This window comes from Tursiops truncatus, chromosome 9 (assembly GCF_011762595.2).
Source record: "Tursiops truncatus isolate mTurTru1 chromosome 9, mTurTru1.mat.Y, whole genome shotgun sequence".
NCBI lineage: Eukaryota > Metazoa > Chordata > Mammalia > Artiodactyla > Delphinidae > Tursiops > Tursiops truncatus.
The window spans coordinates 18,318,751-18,335,341 of record NC_047042.1 but is presented as its reverse complement, the minus strand read 5'-3'; the positions used below and the strand labels follow the sequence as shown (position 1 = coordinate 18,335,341).

General features: G+C 38.6%; 1 protein-coding gene across 5 annotated transcripts in view; it reads right to left on the bottom strand.

The window, feature by feature from the left end:
• LOC117313575 (uncharacterized) overlaps positions 1 to 16,591 on the bottom strand; it is a 101,376-nt gene that overhangs the window by 10,465 nt on the left and 74,320 nt on the right. The window lies entirely within an intron of this gene.

The window sequence follows — 16,591 nt, the reverse complement described above, 5'->3', positions numbered from 1 at the left end:
ACTTTTGCATATTGAAAACAGCCACCTGTTCCTCAGACATGAGCAGCCCTTTCACAGTAGTTCATATTGAGTATGTGTTGTCTGGGTAGGTCCCAATGCCGGATCCTTCATTTACTGTGTGACCCTAAACAACTCTAACCTCACCTATTAAATGAACACAAATAGTAATGCCTGGGCCCCATAGTGTTGTTGTGAGGCTATAAATTAAGGTATAGTGTTGTGCTGGTGCTTGACTTGTAGGAGATATTCAAAGAATTTTAATTCCTTCCCTCCTACTATAGGCAAGACGTTGAAGAAGAAAAGAAACATGAAACACAGCCTCTGCTCTCAAAATGTCGAAGATAATTAGGGTAACATTTATGGGTAAGGATTGAAAACTCAATACTTTCCGGAGCCGTGGAGATAAGTAAATTACCAGAGCAAAGCAAGCTGGGGTGGGGAGATAATAGGAAGTAGTGGGCACTGTGGAGCACTGGAGAGCCTAGGTCTTGTCTAAAGAGATGTCGTTGCCAATACTCAGCTCTAGTCATTCACCAGATAGGCACTGAGTCGCTGCTGTGTGCCAGGAACTGTTCTGAACCCTGGGAGGATAGTGGTAAACCAGACAAACAAGGTCCCTGCTCTTGTAGGTCTCATGTTCTAGTAGGAAAAGAGATAATAAACGGGAAAATGTCAGTTAATGATAATAGGTACCCTAGAGGGAATTAAAACATGGTGATGAGATGCAGAAGTTGGGAGGTGAATCAAGGAAGACTGCTCTGAAAAGGTGGCATTTAAAGTGAGACCTGAATGATGAGAACAAGCCAGCCAGGGGGAGCCACTAGTTTAATGGCTCTAAGGCAGGAATAAGGTCACTACTCATGAGGAACAGCAAGGTGGCAGGGAGGGGATGTGAGCTGTGCCAGGAACCAGCTTCCGGTTTGGTAGGCCAGAATGGATGGTACGTTTTTTAAGTGTTAGAGAAAGCCATTTGAGGGTCTTAATAGGAGAGAGATGGAAACCATCTTACATTTTTAAAAGATTACTCTTGGCTTCTGCTTCTAGCAGTATGACCTAAGTACTCTAAAAAGCCTTCCTCACACTGTTCTACCAGGTCTTGGATAAATTACAATGAGCTTATTTTATTTTTTTTTAATTTTGTATTGGAGTATAGTTGATTTACAATGTTGTGTTTCGGGTGTACAGCAAAGTGATTTAGTTACACGTATTCACATATCTATTCCTTTTCAGATTCTTTTCCCGTATAGGTTATTGCAGAGTATTGAGTAGAGTTCCCTGTGCTATATAGTAGGTGCTTGTTGATTATTTTATATATAGTAGGGTATGTATGTTAATCCCAACCTCCTAGTTTATCCCTCCCCCCACTTTCCCCTTTGGTAACCATAAGTTTGTTTTCTAAGTCTGTGAGTCTGTTTCTGTTTTGTAAACAAGATCATTTGTATCATTTTCTTTTAGATTCCACGTATAAGTGATATCATATGACATTTGCCTTTCTCTGTCTGATTTACTTCACTTAGTACAGTAATCTCTAGGTCTAACCATGTTGCCACAAATGGCATTATTTCATTCTTTTTTATGGCTGAGTAATATTCCATTGTATATATGTACCACATCTTCTTTATCTATTCATCTGTCAGTGGACATTTAGGTTGCTTCCATGTCTTGGCTATTGTAAATAGTGCTGCAGTGAACATTGGGGTGTATGTATCTTTTTGAATTATTGTCTTCTCCAGATATATGCCCAGCAGTGCAATTGCTGGATCAAGTGGTAGCTCTGTTTTTAGTTTTCTTTTTTTTTTTTTTGCGGTATGTGGGCCTCTCACTGTTGTGGCCTCTCCCATTGCGGAGCACAGGCTCCGGACGTGCAGGCTCAGCGGCCATGGCTCACGGTAGCAGCCACTCCACGGCATGTGGGATCTTCCCGGACCGGGGCACGAACCTGTGTCCCCTGCATCAGCAGACAGACTCTCAACCAGTATGCCACAAGGGAAGCCCCTATTTTTAGTTTTTTAAGGAACCTCCATACTCTTCTCCATAGTGGCTGTACCAGTTTACATTCCCACCAACAGTGCAAGAGGGTTCCCTTTTCTCCACACCCTCTCCAGCATTTATTGCTTGTAGACTTCTTGATGATGGCCATTCTGACCGGTGTGAGGTGATACCTCATTGTAGTTTTGATTTGTATTTCACTAATAATTAGCAATGTTGAGCATCTTTTCATGTGCCTGTTGGCCACCTGTTTGTCTTCTTTGGAGAAATGTCTATTTAGTCCTTCCACCCATTTTTTGATCGGGTTGTTTGTTGTTTTGATATTGAGCTGCATGAGCTATTTGTATGTTTGGGAGATTAATCCCTTTGGGTCGCTTCATTTGCAAGTATTTTCTCCCATTCCATAGGTTGTCTTTCTGTTTTGTTTATGGTTTCCTTTGTTGTGCAAAAACTTTTAACTTTAATTACGTCCCATTTGTTTATTTTTGTTACAATGAGCTTATTTTTAATAGACAGCTTGGCTTGCAAGGAAGTAAGAGAAATCCCAAAGTCATAAAAAAGAAAAAGAGTAAAAAGTAGCATGCACTGTAAGCAAATCCATATATCAGAGTAGGGAATGGGAGGAGGCTAAGCCTTGGGCCACTGCAAGTAGATGGGCTAAATTTGAGAATCTCACCCTAGACCAGGACATTTGAAGATGGCCATAACCTTAGACAAGGGTGGCCTAGGAAGAATATTCATGCTAGCAAACCAAAGAAGCTTATCAAGAAGTCTGTCTCCACACTGATTCTAGATAGGGTGAAAAAGAAAAAGAGGAATAGTCACCCTCTGAAATTTTTAACCCATGAAACTGGCCCCCTCTAGTCTGGAATTCAATCTTACACTCTCCTTATGATCAAAGAAACTCCAAACCAAGAAATCAAAGAACTTGCTAGAGCACTGGTAGCTGGCAGATCTCAGGCACACAGATCTCACCAATTATGTTCAACAAAGTAAGTGCTCACAATATTAAAATTACTAAACACACAAATAAACCATGAGACAGAATCATCAGAAATAATTAACAGATTTATTGCCCCAGAGATTTTAGATATTGGAATTACTATATAGAGAATATATATAATCACGTTTTATATGTAAAAGAAATAAAGGTGATTTCTAAAAAATAAAAAAATGTAAAGAATCCATTAGATACAACCAGATAGATTTGAAGCAAAATGCTTAGAATTGAAAAATATGATCCCTGAAATTTAAAATATGATTTGTAAATTAAATATAAATTAGGTGTAATTGAAGAGGAAAGTTGTGAACTAGAAGACAAATCTAAAGAAGTTTCCCAGAATGAAATACAGAAAGCCAAGGGGTTGGAAAATAAAAAGAGGCTAAGCATCAGGGAAGATATATGTGTCTAATCAGAGTTCCACTAGGAGAAATAAAATAATGGAAAGACAATATTTGAATAGAAATTGTTTGAAAATTTTCCATAAATGATGAAAGATATGAATCCACACATATAGGAAGTATGATAGATATCAAGCAAGATAAATGAAAAGTAAATTCAAGCATGACAGTAAAAGTGTAGTCCAAAGTTAGAGGAACTACCATAAAAGTAACCAAAGAGAAATGTATACCACCTACAAAAGAACAATTTCTAGACTGAAAATAAATACCAGAGACATTAGCATAATATATTCGAAGTGCTGAAGTAAAATAATTGTCAGTCTGAAACTGTGTTTCAGCAAAACTCATTTTTCTCAACAGTTTTTTTGAAAAATTATAGTTGATGTACAATATTATATAGCAAAACTCTTTTTTAAGACCAAAGATGGAATACAATCATTTTCAGATAAATGAAACCTAAGGGGATTTACTAGCAATAGGCCAACACAGATAAAATTTCTGAAAATGAGTCAAGAAGTATGGTTTGAGGGACTTCCCTGGTGGCGCAGTGGTTAAGAATCTGCCTGCCAATGCAGGGGACATGGGTTCAAGCCCTGGTATGGGAAGATCACATATTCTGCAGAGCAACTAAGCCTGTGCGCTACAACTGTTGAGCCTGCGCTCTAGAGCCTGCGAGCCACAACGACTGAGCCCGTGAGCCACAACTACTGAAGGCTGCATGCCTATAGCCTGTGCTCCACAACAAGAGAAGCCACTGCAATGAGAAGCCTGCGCACTGCAATGAAGAGTAGCCCCCGCTCGCCACAACTAGGGAAAGCCTGCGTACAGCAACAAAGACCCAATGCAGCCAAAAATAAATAAATAAAATTAATTAATTAATTAATTTTTAAAAAAAGAAGTAAGGTTTGAGATTCAAAAAGAAATAGAGGGCTTCCCTGGTGGCACAGTGGTTGAGAGTCTGCCTGCTGATGCAGGGGACACGGGTTCGTGCCCTGGTCCAGGAGGATCCCACGTGCCGCGGAGCGTCTGGGCCCATGAGCCATGGCCGCTGAGCCTGTGCGTCCGGAGCCTGTGCTCTGCAACGGGAGAGGCCACAACAGTGAGAGGCCCGTGTACCAAAAAAAAAAAAAAAAGGAATAGAGAGCAAAGACTTTGGGACGTGTGAATAAATCTAAACAAACATTGTACAAATCAATAATAAAACATTAATTTGTGGAATAAAAAAAGACAACTAAAATACTGGGTAACAATAACATGTAAATTAGGATGAGATAATCAGAGTTTAAGAAATGTGTATTAATTGGGAAGAGAGTTGAGATATAGATGAATAATAGCTCACAACTGATTGTTTATAGTGTACTAGACATATGTAATAACTCACTTAACCCTCGTAACAGCCTTCTGAGTTACATACTATAGTTATCCTCAGTTTACAGATAAAAGTGGCACAGAGTTTAAATAATTTACCCAAGGTCAAATAGCTAGAAAGCAAAGAGCTGGGTTCAAACTCAGGTAATATAACTCTAAAATGGATACACTATATAGTATTCTCTGTGCTGTTTCTAGAAAGTTAAAAATAAGTGATAAAAATTTAAGTAAACAGTAGAAGATATAGTTTCAAAACAATGAGGGGAAGTGGAATAAGAAAGAAAAAAACACTAAATAAGTACAAAAGAAGGCCCTCCCCAAAAAACAAAAAAACAAAAAAGTAGAAAAAGCAGAACAAATAAAATGCACAATGTAAGATAGAAAAAAATAAAACCAAATTAGATAACATAATAAACAGAAGTAGATTAAAATTAGTTAAAAGAGAGATTTTGAGATTCGATTTTTAAAAACCCATCAATATGCTGTTTACAAGAGACTTATAAAACATAAGGACACAGAAAAATTAAAAATAAAACGTTCCTTATGTGCTACCCCTCAATTTTTTTAAATGTTAATATTCCACAAAGAAAATAACTATCAAACTTTCAATTAACAGATTATTTAGTACACAATTATCCAGAGAACAGAAAGAAGCAATGGTCCTACAGCTCATTCTGAGGACAGTTTGAAAAAGGAAAACTACAGGCCCCTCTGTATCCTAACAGGAACAGCATTCTAAAATGTATCTATTTAGGGCTTCCCTGGTGGTGCAGTGGTTGAGAGTCTGCCTGCCGATGCAGGAGACATGGGTTCGTGCCCCGGTCCAGGAGGATCCCACATGCCGTGCAGCAGCTGGGCCCGTGAGCCATGGCCGCTGAGCCTGCAAGTCCGGAGCCTGTGCTCCGTGACGGGAGAGGCCACAGCAGTAAGAGGCCCGCGTACCGCAATAAATAAATAAATAAATAAATAAATAAATAAATAAATAAATAAATAAACAAAATATATCTATTTAAATCACCACATTAAGAGGCTAAAAGATAAAAACCATATGATTGCCTGATAAATGCAAAAAAAATCATTTGATAAAACTTAAAACCTGATGATAATAACAATTTTTACAAAAGTAGGAATGAGGACAATTTTCCTTTACCTAAGAAACAATTTCTATCAAACAATATACTTTTACTTGGAATTATGACAGGTAAAAAGTAGTCCCTTAAAATAAAGAACAAGACAGATAAGCCCACCATCAGTACCTTTGTTGATACTGCATAATCTTCGCCAGCAGAGTAAAACAAGAAATAGAAGTAAAAGGGATAAGAATATGAAAGGAAAAATGAAACTATCATCATTTTATGATTATAATTACTCTCATAAAAGATACAGGTAAAAATTATTAGAATCTATAAGAAATTAATTAAATGACTAGATTTAAGATCAAAATATAAACATCACATTTCTAAAAAAAAAAAAAAAAACTGGGGAAGTAAAAGGGAAAAACTCAAGCATTTTTTTCTGCCTTTTCTGTATAAACTGTTCCATGGATAACGAACTAGTAGGCAAAGGGAAGCATCTCATACAATTATTCAAAGTAATACATGAAAGCAAAATGGTAGAAATAGAATATCATCTTTTTGCAACCGACAATGAATTAATGAGTCTAAATATTGAGTATCAATGGCTGCTAATATTTTTTTAAAAGAGTGAAAACCAGACTTCCTGAAAAAAACATAAATGGATAAAACCTGAGCCTGATGAAGCATCTGGATCAAGCTGCCAATTTCTAAGAAATACAGAGGACACAGGAACGTGATGGACTATAACATGAGTGTGCAGCCAGCAAAATCCACACTGTAGAACTCTGTGTCAAACAGACTGAGTTTGCAACAGATGAAGTGTAGGGAAAAGCAAAGGATGGAGGGAGAATCCATAGATTAAAAGAGACTTAAAAGACATAACAAGGTGTTTTTAAAAAAAAAAAACAGGCAAGACTAAATTATAGCGTAAAATAATGCAAGGGAGAGATTGCTATGAAAGACAGGATAGTGGTTATCTAGGGGGAAGAGAGGGGACTGTGAACTGTATGGGGCATATAGAGGGACTTCTGAGATGACAGGAAAAGTTGTTTCTTGACCTGGATAGTGGCTACAGTGTATCCATCTTATAGTTATCCACTAAGCTCTACATTTGTTTCATTTAGTGTTCTGTTTCTATGCTTTACTTTACAATTTAGAAGTTTTTAAAAGTTTTCTAAGAAGCTGTATTTCTCTATCACACAGCAAGCAATTAGAAAACATAACTTCAAAAAAATATATTATTAACTCATGATACCCAGGAATACATCTAGCAAAATACGTATAGAACCTTTATGGAAAAAATAATAAAACTTCAGTGAAAGACTTGAAAGAAATTATTTTTAAATATAGAGATATACTATATTCACTGATAGGAAAACTCATTAGCATTAAGATCTGATTCTCCCCAAATTGGTTGTTGTTGGGAGACAATTCTACATGAGCCCCGTGTATTTCTGAAGGTCTTGTGTGCAGAGACGCTAACTGCTTTTATTCCAAGCTATCTTTTCAAGACTCTTTGTATACTAACAGCCTGGGAGGATAGAGACAGGATTTCCCTCCAGAGCAAGAGTAGATTTTTTATTGTTCTCTAAAAAGATAATGTCTTCCTCTGGGGCAAAGATCAGGCTGACTCATTGCCCATTATAGAAGATGCAGGTTCCCTATGCTCAGTGTCCTCTCCTGTAATATAACCCACTGGACTGCAGCTACCACCCAGCCCTCTTCTCATAGCCCTCTGTCTGGAAACACGGCAAGCGGAACCAACACCAACACACTGCTTGCTGTGCTATGAGTAATAGATCCCGTCCTTCGTCTGTGACCCAGGAGTCTCGTGTGTTCTGCCAGCATAAATGAGACTGTGGCAGGCTAGCTTATTCATTTGTAAGTAGGATAAATCTCAGACCCTTCACAGTTCCTCATAGTTAACCATTTGGGGAAAAAAGAGAAATTAGATGCCTACTTACATTGTACACAAAAATCTACTCCATATGAATTAAGGACTTAACTGTGAAAAGCAAAAATTTAACTTTTAGAAGAAAATATAACCTAAGAAAAGGGAAAGATTTATTGAACAAAACACAGAAATCATAAAGGAAATAAAGTCAACTAGATTAAAATAAAAGACTTCTGTTCATGAAAATATTCCATAAAGAAAGCTAAAAGCCACAAACTGGGAGAAAATATTTGTTAACTTTATTAGTGGTAAAGGATAACAATACAGAATACATAAGAACTCTTGAAAGTCAATTTCCTAAAAGCCAAAAAAAAAAAAAAGGAAAAATCAAACAAAAGACATGTATAGGAATTTAATAGAAAAGGAAACGAATGGCAGACATATGAAAAGATACTCAACTTCATTAGTAATTTAAAAATGTTAATTAATTGCACAATGATAATGTCCATTTTATTGGCATAAATTTAAAGCACTAGTATGATTTATAGCAATAGGCTTTCTTATACTGTTAGTAAAAGTAAAATTTGGTATAATCACTTCAAAATATAATTTGGCATTATCTTGTAAATTGAGCATTTGCATACACTAAATAAATTCATCAATTCTATTTCTAGGTATAACGCTTGAGAAATTCTTGCCCATAAGCACCAAAAAACATGTACAAGAATGGAAAATACCAATATTTATCAACAGAGAATAGATAAATAAATTGTGGCTTTATTTATGTGGATAATTAACTTATTAAATTGATGAATTAATACTACTATAAGTATGGAAATGAATAAACATAAGTTACAAATATCAACATAAATGATTATATTATATTAGATATATACTTTTGAGTGGGGAAAAAAACAGCAGATACACTATGGCTTCATTTTTATAAATCTCAAAAACAAAGGAGAACTAAACTGTTTGTTTAGTGATAAATATCTATATGATAAAACTATAAAGTTGTAAGTACAGAAATGATAAAAACAAATCTCATGGTTGTGATTACTTCTGGAGAGTTGGGAGGGATTATAATCAAGGAAAGGTATACAGGCAATTTCAATAGTTCCAGATCTTAACTGAGTGGAATGCATGCATATATATAGATATATTTCAATGAAGATGTCAGCATTTTAAGAAAAAACAAGTTTTTAGATGAAAGCACTAACTGAATCTTTAAAATATACTTGACCATGCACCAACAGTAAATATTATTTTCTCTTAAACTGGAAGTAAATCTATATCTGTTAGAAATAATGCGGCCAAACAATGTGAATCTGAAGAATTTTGTTGCCAACACTTTATAGCAAGTATATGAGCCAAAGTGATTTAAGTTTGTAAAAATGCAAAATAGTATAAACAAAACTTGTGCTAAGCCAGATTTGAACATCTAGTGAGAATAACATTCATACTAAGTTTTCTGCATTGCGTTCTTTTTGCATTCATTTTTCACTTTTATTAAAGATTCAAAACATACATATATATCACATTTTTGTATCACATATTATCTAATGAAATAAGATAAAACAAATTGAATATTTTAAAAGAAACTTGACAGTTGTGAGGAAAACAGACAGTAGAAGCAGGGACATTGGGGGAAGGCTACTGCAGTAGTCAAGGTAAGAGAAGGTGGTGGCTTCAACTAGAAGAGGCAGTGAAGATGGAAAGATTTGGGATGATGTTGCAGATTGGGTTTCCTGGGACGCTGACTCTGAGAAAGATCAGGGTGAAATAAGTGTATAATTCGGGGCTCTTAGCATCAACACCCTTGACAGGGAAATAAAAGGGAAAGGAAGGGAGCAGGTTGGGCAGAAGGAGAAGTTGGGCCGTGATGCAGTCTCAGTGAAGGCCTCAGCAGAGTCATCCTGTGTTAGGAGTCGGGCCTCAAGCATCAGTCACTGTATATGGTTTGCTTACCCCCAGGAAAGGGGTGTGACCTTGAGTGTGGTGGCTCTCTTCAGGGGAGGGCAATTTCCAGAGAGGGCAGAGTGGCTGTGAGTTGGCAACACATCCAGCAGCTGTGGGCATAAGTCCCCTAGTCCCCTCTGAGGGGCACGTCACAGCATCTAGTACAGATATGTGTTGGGGGAATAGGAGACTTGCTGATGGATTGAATGTGCAAGATGAGGAAAGAGAGCTACTGAATTTTTGCTCTGAGAGCAGATGGTGGTGCCATTCATTGACATAGGAAGAAGGGGAGGAGGAAGAGGTTTAGGAGACGGAAATCCAAAAACTCTTTTCTGTGATGTTTAAGTTCAAGATGCTTATAAAAATTCAAGAGGAGATGGCAAGTTAGATAGGCAGTTAGATGTAGACACGTGGACTCCTAAGGAGAAGTCCAGGGTAGAAAACAAAACAAAACAAAACAAATTTAGTAGACATGGCAAATAGATGACTTTTAAAGCTCTGAGACTGGATATGATCATTTAGGAAGATTGTACAAATAGAGAAGAGGACCCTGACCAAGCCCAAACCACGCTGACTTTAGAAGTGGGGCAGAGGGACTTCCCTGGTGGTCCAGTGGTTAAGAATCCACCTTCCAATGCAGGGGACGTGGGTTTGATCCCTGGGTGGGGAACTAAGATCCCACATGCTGCAGGACAACCAAGCCCACGTGCCGCAACTACTGAGCCTGCACACCACAACTAGAGAGCCCACATGCCACAATTAGAGAGCCCACACGCTCTGGAGCCCATGTGCCACAGCTAGAGAGAAGCCTGCATGCTGCAACGAAGAGCCTGTGTGCCACAGTGAAAGATCCTGCATGCCACAACTAAGACCTGATGCAGCCAAAAATAAATAAATATTTTTTTTAATTGAACTCATCTTTTTTTTTAAAGACCAGTTTTTGTAAGTCAATTTATTTTTTTTAAGTATTATTTTAACTATTTATATTTATTTTTGGCTGCATTGGGTCTTCGTTGCTGCACACAGGCTTTCTCTAGTTGCGGCAAGCGGGGGCTACTCTTCGTTGTGGTGCATGGGCTTCTCATTGCAGTGGCTTCTTCTGTTGCGGAGCACGGGCTCTAGGCGCGTGGGGTTCAGTAGTTGTGGCTCGCGGGCTGTAGAGCACAGGCTCAGTAGTTGTGGCGCACGGGCTTAGTTGCTCCGCGGCATGTGGGATCTTCCCGGACCAGGGCTCGAACCCATGTCCCCTGCATTGGCAGGCGGATTCTTAACTACTGCGCCATCAGGGAAGCCCCAAAACTGAACTCATCTTTAAAAAAAAAAAAAAAAAAGAAGTGGGGCAGAGGATAGGAGCCAACAAAGAAGACTAAGAGGAACCCATGACATGGGGTATAATGGAAGCCAAGTTCTGGGGAAAAAGTATTTCAAGAAGCAAAGAGTAATTAAGTGTCAAATGCTGCTGAAAGGTCAGGTAAGACAAAGCAGAGAGGAGACCACTGGATTTGGAAATTATGGGGGTAACGTGTCATTGACAAAACAGTCTTTGTGAAATAATAGAAATAAAATATGAGCAGTGAATTAGGGAAGAGAGTTGAAATTGAGGAGGTGGAGGCAGCAATATAGACAACTTTTACAAGAAGTCAGTCATAGCCATTTGAATCTGAGAGACTAGGATTTGTTGCTAGCTTTTTGAGTTTCTCAAGATAAGATGGAATTTTTTATAATATCAATTTTCCAGTAAGTTGGTACATTGTTCAACACAGTGCAGACCAACATTGTGAGTATCAAAAATACATCTAGGAGTCAGGTTCAGCCAGTGGGTTATGAGTTTCTGACTTCCATCAAGAAAGCGAACTCTTGGGCTTCCCTGGTGGCGCAGTGGTTGAGTCCGCCTGCCGATGCAGGGGACGCGGGTTCGTGCCCCGGTCCAGGAAGATCCCACATGCCGCGGAGCGGCTGGGCCCGTGAGCCATGGCTGCTGAGCCTGCAAAAAAAAAAAAAAAAAGAAACGAACTCTCAAAAAGTAAACTATTATAAATATCGTGGTAGAGCATGCTCCAGGACAGGTGAGTGAGTACAGGAAACTTGCGGAGGCTAGAATGCATAGAAAGTTGGGGAAGATGACCCCGGAGAGGAAGACAAGCCTCAGATGGACTTTCTCAAGGTCAAGATTGAAGGAGGAGGAAGAAAAATTGCTGGCAAACGCTTGTGGCCAAATCACCTATCCTCCGACGTAGCATTTATCAGCACTGACACTTACATTCTGATTTCCGTGTGGCCCTCTCATTGATGTTATTTAGGTCCGAGAGCCAGATTGTCAATGGCTTTTCATTTCAGCTACTTTGAAGTTTGGACTTTATTCTGCAGACAATAGGAAACCATTGAAAGTTTTTGAATAGGGGAAAGATATATAATCAAAGTGAGTTTTTAACAGGATTATTTCTTCAGCAGTGAGCAGGATGGAGTCAAGCAAGGCTAGGTTAGATGCAGAAAGTCCATGTAGGAGAGTTTTTCTGGTTGTGGAAATGGAGAGTAAGAGGTGAAGATTGATGGGTGTGGGGCATTAGAAAACAAAGACAATGCTCAGTCTACATTAGTGTGTGTGTGTGTGTGTGTGTGTGTGTGTGTGTGTTGGGGGAAGGGAGGAAGGGTGACAGTGGGGTTGTGTGGGCTGACATGTCAAAAGCAATAATAGCCAATATATGGACGGCACCATATAGCCTACAAGTGCTTTCACATCCATTATCTCATTCGCCCTCACCACACCCTTGTGAGCTATTATTATGCCCATTTAACAAATGTGGAATCTGAGGCTCAAAGAGGTTAAATGATTTGCCCATAAGGTCACAAGATGTTCTTGACCATGGGTGTCCTCACTCCGTGTTTTGACAATGGCTTTCAGATACACTTAGGCTCTTGATGGTGTGTGGGCAGGAGTCAGCCTGTGTTTGCCTTTCGAAAGACATGTCCTGAAATTTCAGTTTCTTGGAGGGACTGGCTGGATTCCACTTCTTTGATGCTGGTTCCCTGTGAACTTTCTAAAAGAGACTATAATTTACATATGACAGCTGGAGAGAAAAAAAAGAAAGAATCCATTTCTAAGTTAGTTTTCCATTTTGACTCCAGGCGTTCTCTGAAATGAAACATTAATTCTCTCTCCTAGGCAGGGTAACAGTTAGATCATTAAAATTCTCATCCTGTGAGGGCCAAACCTTGGTGAACTGAGATAAGAAAATGCATTTACCTCTCTTCTCACTGCCTGCCATGCACCCTCTCAAGTAAAAAGCTGGGAATTCCCTTCTAATGAGTGAGATCTATTTCATTATCTCAACCACAAGTCCATAGGCCCAGGGGCTCAGATGTCAAACCAACCTAGCGGGTCAATTCTAGCTTCCTGAATTACTTAAATACTGGCTTTTTCTCTGGCATTAACTGAAAGGAACTTCCCCAAGGACTAAATTGACAGCTGTATTTTCAATTATGGACTAAAGGCTGCTTCTTATCCAAACCAAGATGGCCGACTGAAAGAATCCCAGAAGTATGTGGATGTGATGTTACCTTGCTGATGGACTTTCTCAAGTCAAAACATTTACTTAAAACTTTGTCTTCTTCCAAAGCAGGAATTTCTAAAACTTTAGAAGCAGCTTTCCTTATAAAAGCCTTTACACTTTTCAGGTCTTTTAACTTTAAAAAGCTTGTGAATTCTCTTCTAGGTGATTAAAAGCCATTTTGAATTAAATACAGTTGCCCTGATCTTGTCAAAAACGATGATGCAAAAAAAAAAAAAAAAGACGGTGCTTTCCTAGAGCTTAATTTACTATACAGAGTTAGAAAGCAGTTGGATTTTTAAAAATTGATTTATACTGCCATCTAGTGATACATTTCATTGCAAATTTCAACACCCTAGAGTACGTTTTGGTAGGTCTGCTAGGTTACCCTTAAAAACTTCGTAGAATCGAGGATTTATGCTTCCAAATAGAAAGCAAACTAGCTCCTCTACACAGCGTACAAGGCCCCTCTCATATACAAAGGCTAAGAAAAAAACTTTAACACAGATATAGAAGGGAGCTCCCAACAGAGGTCCTGTTAAACCACAGAGGCTTCTTACATTAGCTTTTTCACTTATATCTTTGATTTTTATTGTAATTATCCCACATAAGCTGTTTATTTCTTCTAGGCAAATAAATTCAATCTTGGCTGACTAATTTAATGGTCACTCTATTTGAAAAAGTAGAATGCATACAGGTTAAACATATGGGAGCTACCATGATGTTGTCCAGGTTCAAATCCTAGCTCAGAATCTGCAATCTGTGTGCCCTTGGAGAGTTATAAAACACCCCCATGGGCTTCCCTGGTGGCACAGTGGTTAGAAATCCGCCTGCCAATGCAGGGGACACGGGTTCAGTTCCTGTTCCAGGAAGATCCCACATGCCGCGGAGCAACTAAGCCTGTGCACCACAACTACTGAGCCTGCGCTCTAGAGCCCACGAGCCACAGCTACTGAGCCTGTGTGCCACAGCTACTGAAGCCCGCACTCCTGGAGCCTGTGCTCAGCAACAAGAGAAACCACCACAATGAGAAGCCCCGTGCACCGCAACAAAGAGTAGACCCCGCTCACCACAACAAGAGAAAAGCCTGCGTGCAGCAACGAGACCCAACACAGCCAAAAATATAAGTAACTTAATTAATTAAAACACCCCCATGCCTCAGTTTCCTAATCTATAAAAGAGGGGTAATAATCAAATCTACCTCACAGAGTCATGCAAAAGACACTATGCTCAGCACAGAAACTAGCACAAAGTAAATGCTCAGTGGAAACACAAGGTACCATTATATTGGTGGATCACAGGCAGCCTAATGTGCATAGCCACTGAGGATGCAGAGATAGAAGAACAGCTCCCTGTCCCATACCCTTAGCAAATAGATCTTTGGACACAATGAAGACCCAAGGTCAGGCCTCTGGATACTAGAATTATTATATGATCCAGCAATTCTAGGTAAATACCTAAAAGAATTGAAAACAGAGACTCAAACAAATTTTGTATTATTCACAATAGCCAAAAGGTGGAAACAACCCAAATATTCATCAGCAAATGCATGGATAAACAAAATGAGTTATATACATTAACGGAACACTATTCATCCTTAAAAAGGAATGAAATTCTGATACATGCTGCAATGTGGATGACCTTGGAAACATTATGCTAAGTGGAATAAGTCAGACACAAAAGGATAAATGTTGTCAGATTCCGCAATATATGAGTTACCTAGAATAGTCAAATTCACAGAGACAGAAAGTAGAATGGTGGTTACCGGGGGCTGGAGGAAGGGGGCAAAGGGGAGTTATTGTTTAATGGTTACAGAGTATCAGTTTGGAATGATGAAAAAGCTCTGGATATGAAATAGTGATGATGGTTGCACAACAATGAGAATGTACCTAATGCCACTGAATAGTACACTTAAAATGGCTAAAATGGACTGTGGAAAACAGTATGGAGTTTTCTCAAAAAACTAAAAATAGGACTACCATATGACCCAGCAATTCCACTCCTGAGTATATATCCAAAAAAAGCAAAAACACTAATTCAAAAAGATACAGGCACCCCAATGTTCATAACAGCATTATTTACAATTGCCAAGACATGGAAACAACCTAAGTGTCTGTCAACAGATGAATGGATAAAGAAGATGTGGTATATGTATACAATGAAATACTACTCGACCATAAAAAAGGATGCATTTTTGCCATTTGCAACAACATGGATGGACTTGGAGGGCATTATGCTAAATGAAATAAGTCAGAGAAAGACACACTGTATGATATCACTTATACGTGGAATCTAAAAAAATACAACAAACTAGTGAATATACAAAAAAGGAAGCAGACTCAGAGATATATATAGTGGTTACCAGTGGGGAGAGAGAGAGGAGGGAGGGGCAGTATAGGAGTAAGAGGTAAAAACAATTATGTATAAAATAAGCTACAAGTATATTTTGTGCAACAGAGGGAATATAGCCGATAGTTTATAATAACTATAAGTGGAGTATAATCTTTAAAAATTGTGAATCACTATATTGTACACCTGTAACGTATATGATATTTTACATCAACTACTTCAATTTTAAAAATTAAAAAAAAAAAAAGAAGAGATAAACCAGGCTGGAATAGGCAATGTGCTGGGAGATATTGAGAAGGTGTTTCTCGAGCTGGCCTTAAGACTATGCCAGCTTTAAATGATCTGGGAGGAGAAAGGAGGGATCACGTGGGAGGACCCAGCCTGTCCTGAGCATGTGAGGGAATTGGAAGGACAACCTTCACATCTTCTTGCCACAAAGACTCTGCCACCAATAGTGATTCCACTTCGTTAAATAAGAAATAATAGAACAAGTAATAGTAATGGCTAACCTTAGGTAGTGCTAAAGACTTTGTGTTTATTACCTTGCTTAACCCTCATAGTAACATCATGAGGTAGAACTGTAGTTATCAACCCATTCTGAAGCTCAGAATGTTTAAATTCCTTGCCCAAGACCATGTGCTAGAGAAAAACAAAGCTCCAGACCCTGGCTCTTCACTGCTGGTTTAAACTACCACTGGTTAATGAATGACACATTTTCCACTCTACTTAACATTTTCCCACCACCTAGATAACCAGACAGAAAGGTAAACTAATTTTAAATTAGCTCCAGTTAATATTAAATCAACAAAGCATTATCTGAATTAGTCTCAAAGTAATGATTCTTAATCTTTGGGGGTCAGGGTCCCCTCTGAAAATCTGACAACAATTAAAGCCCCTCATCCATACACACACAAAGTTTGCATAGAATTTCAGGGACTCCCTGAAGCCCAGGAGGAGCCCTAAGTTAACATTTCTTGACCTCACTCTTCCCGAGCCAAATGAAACCC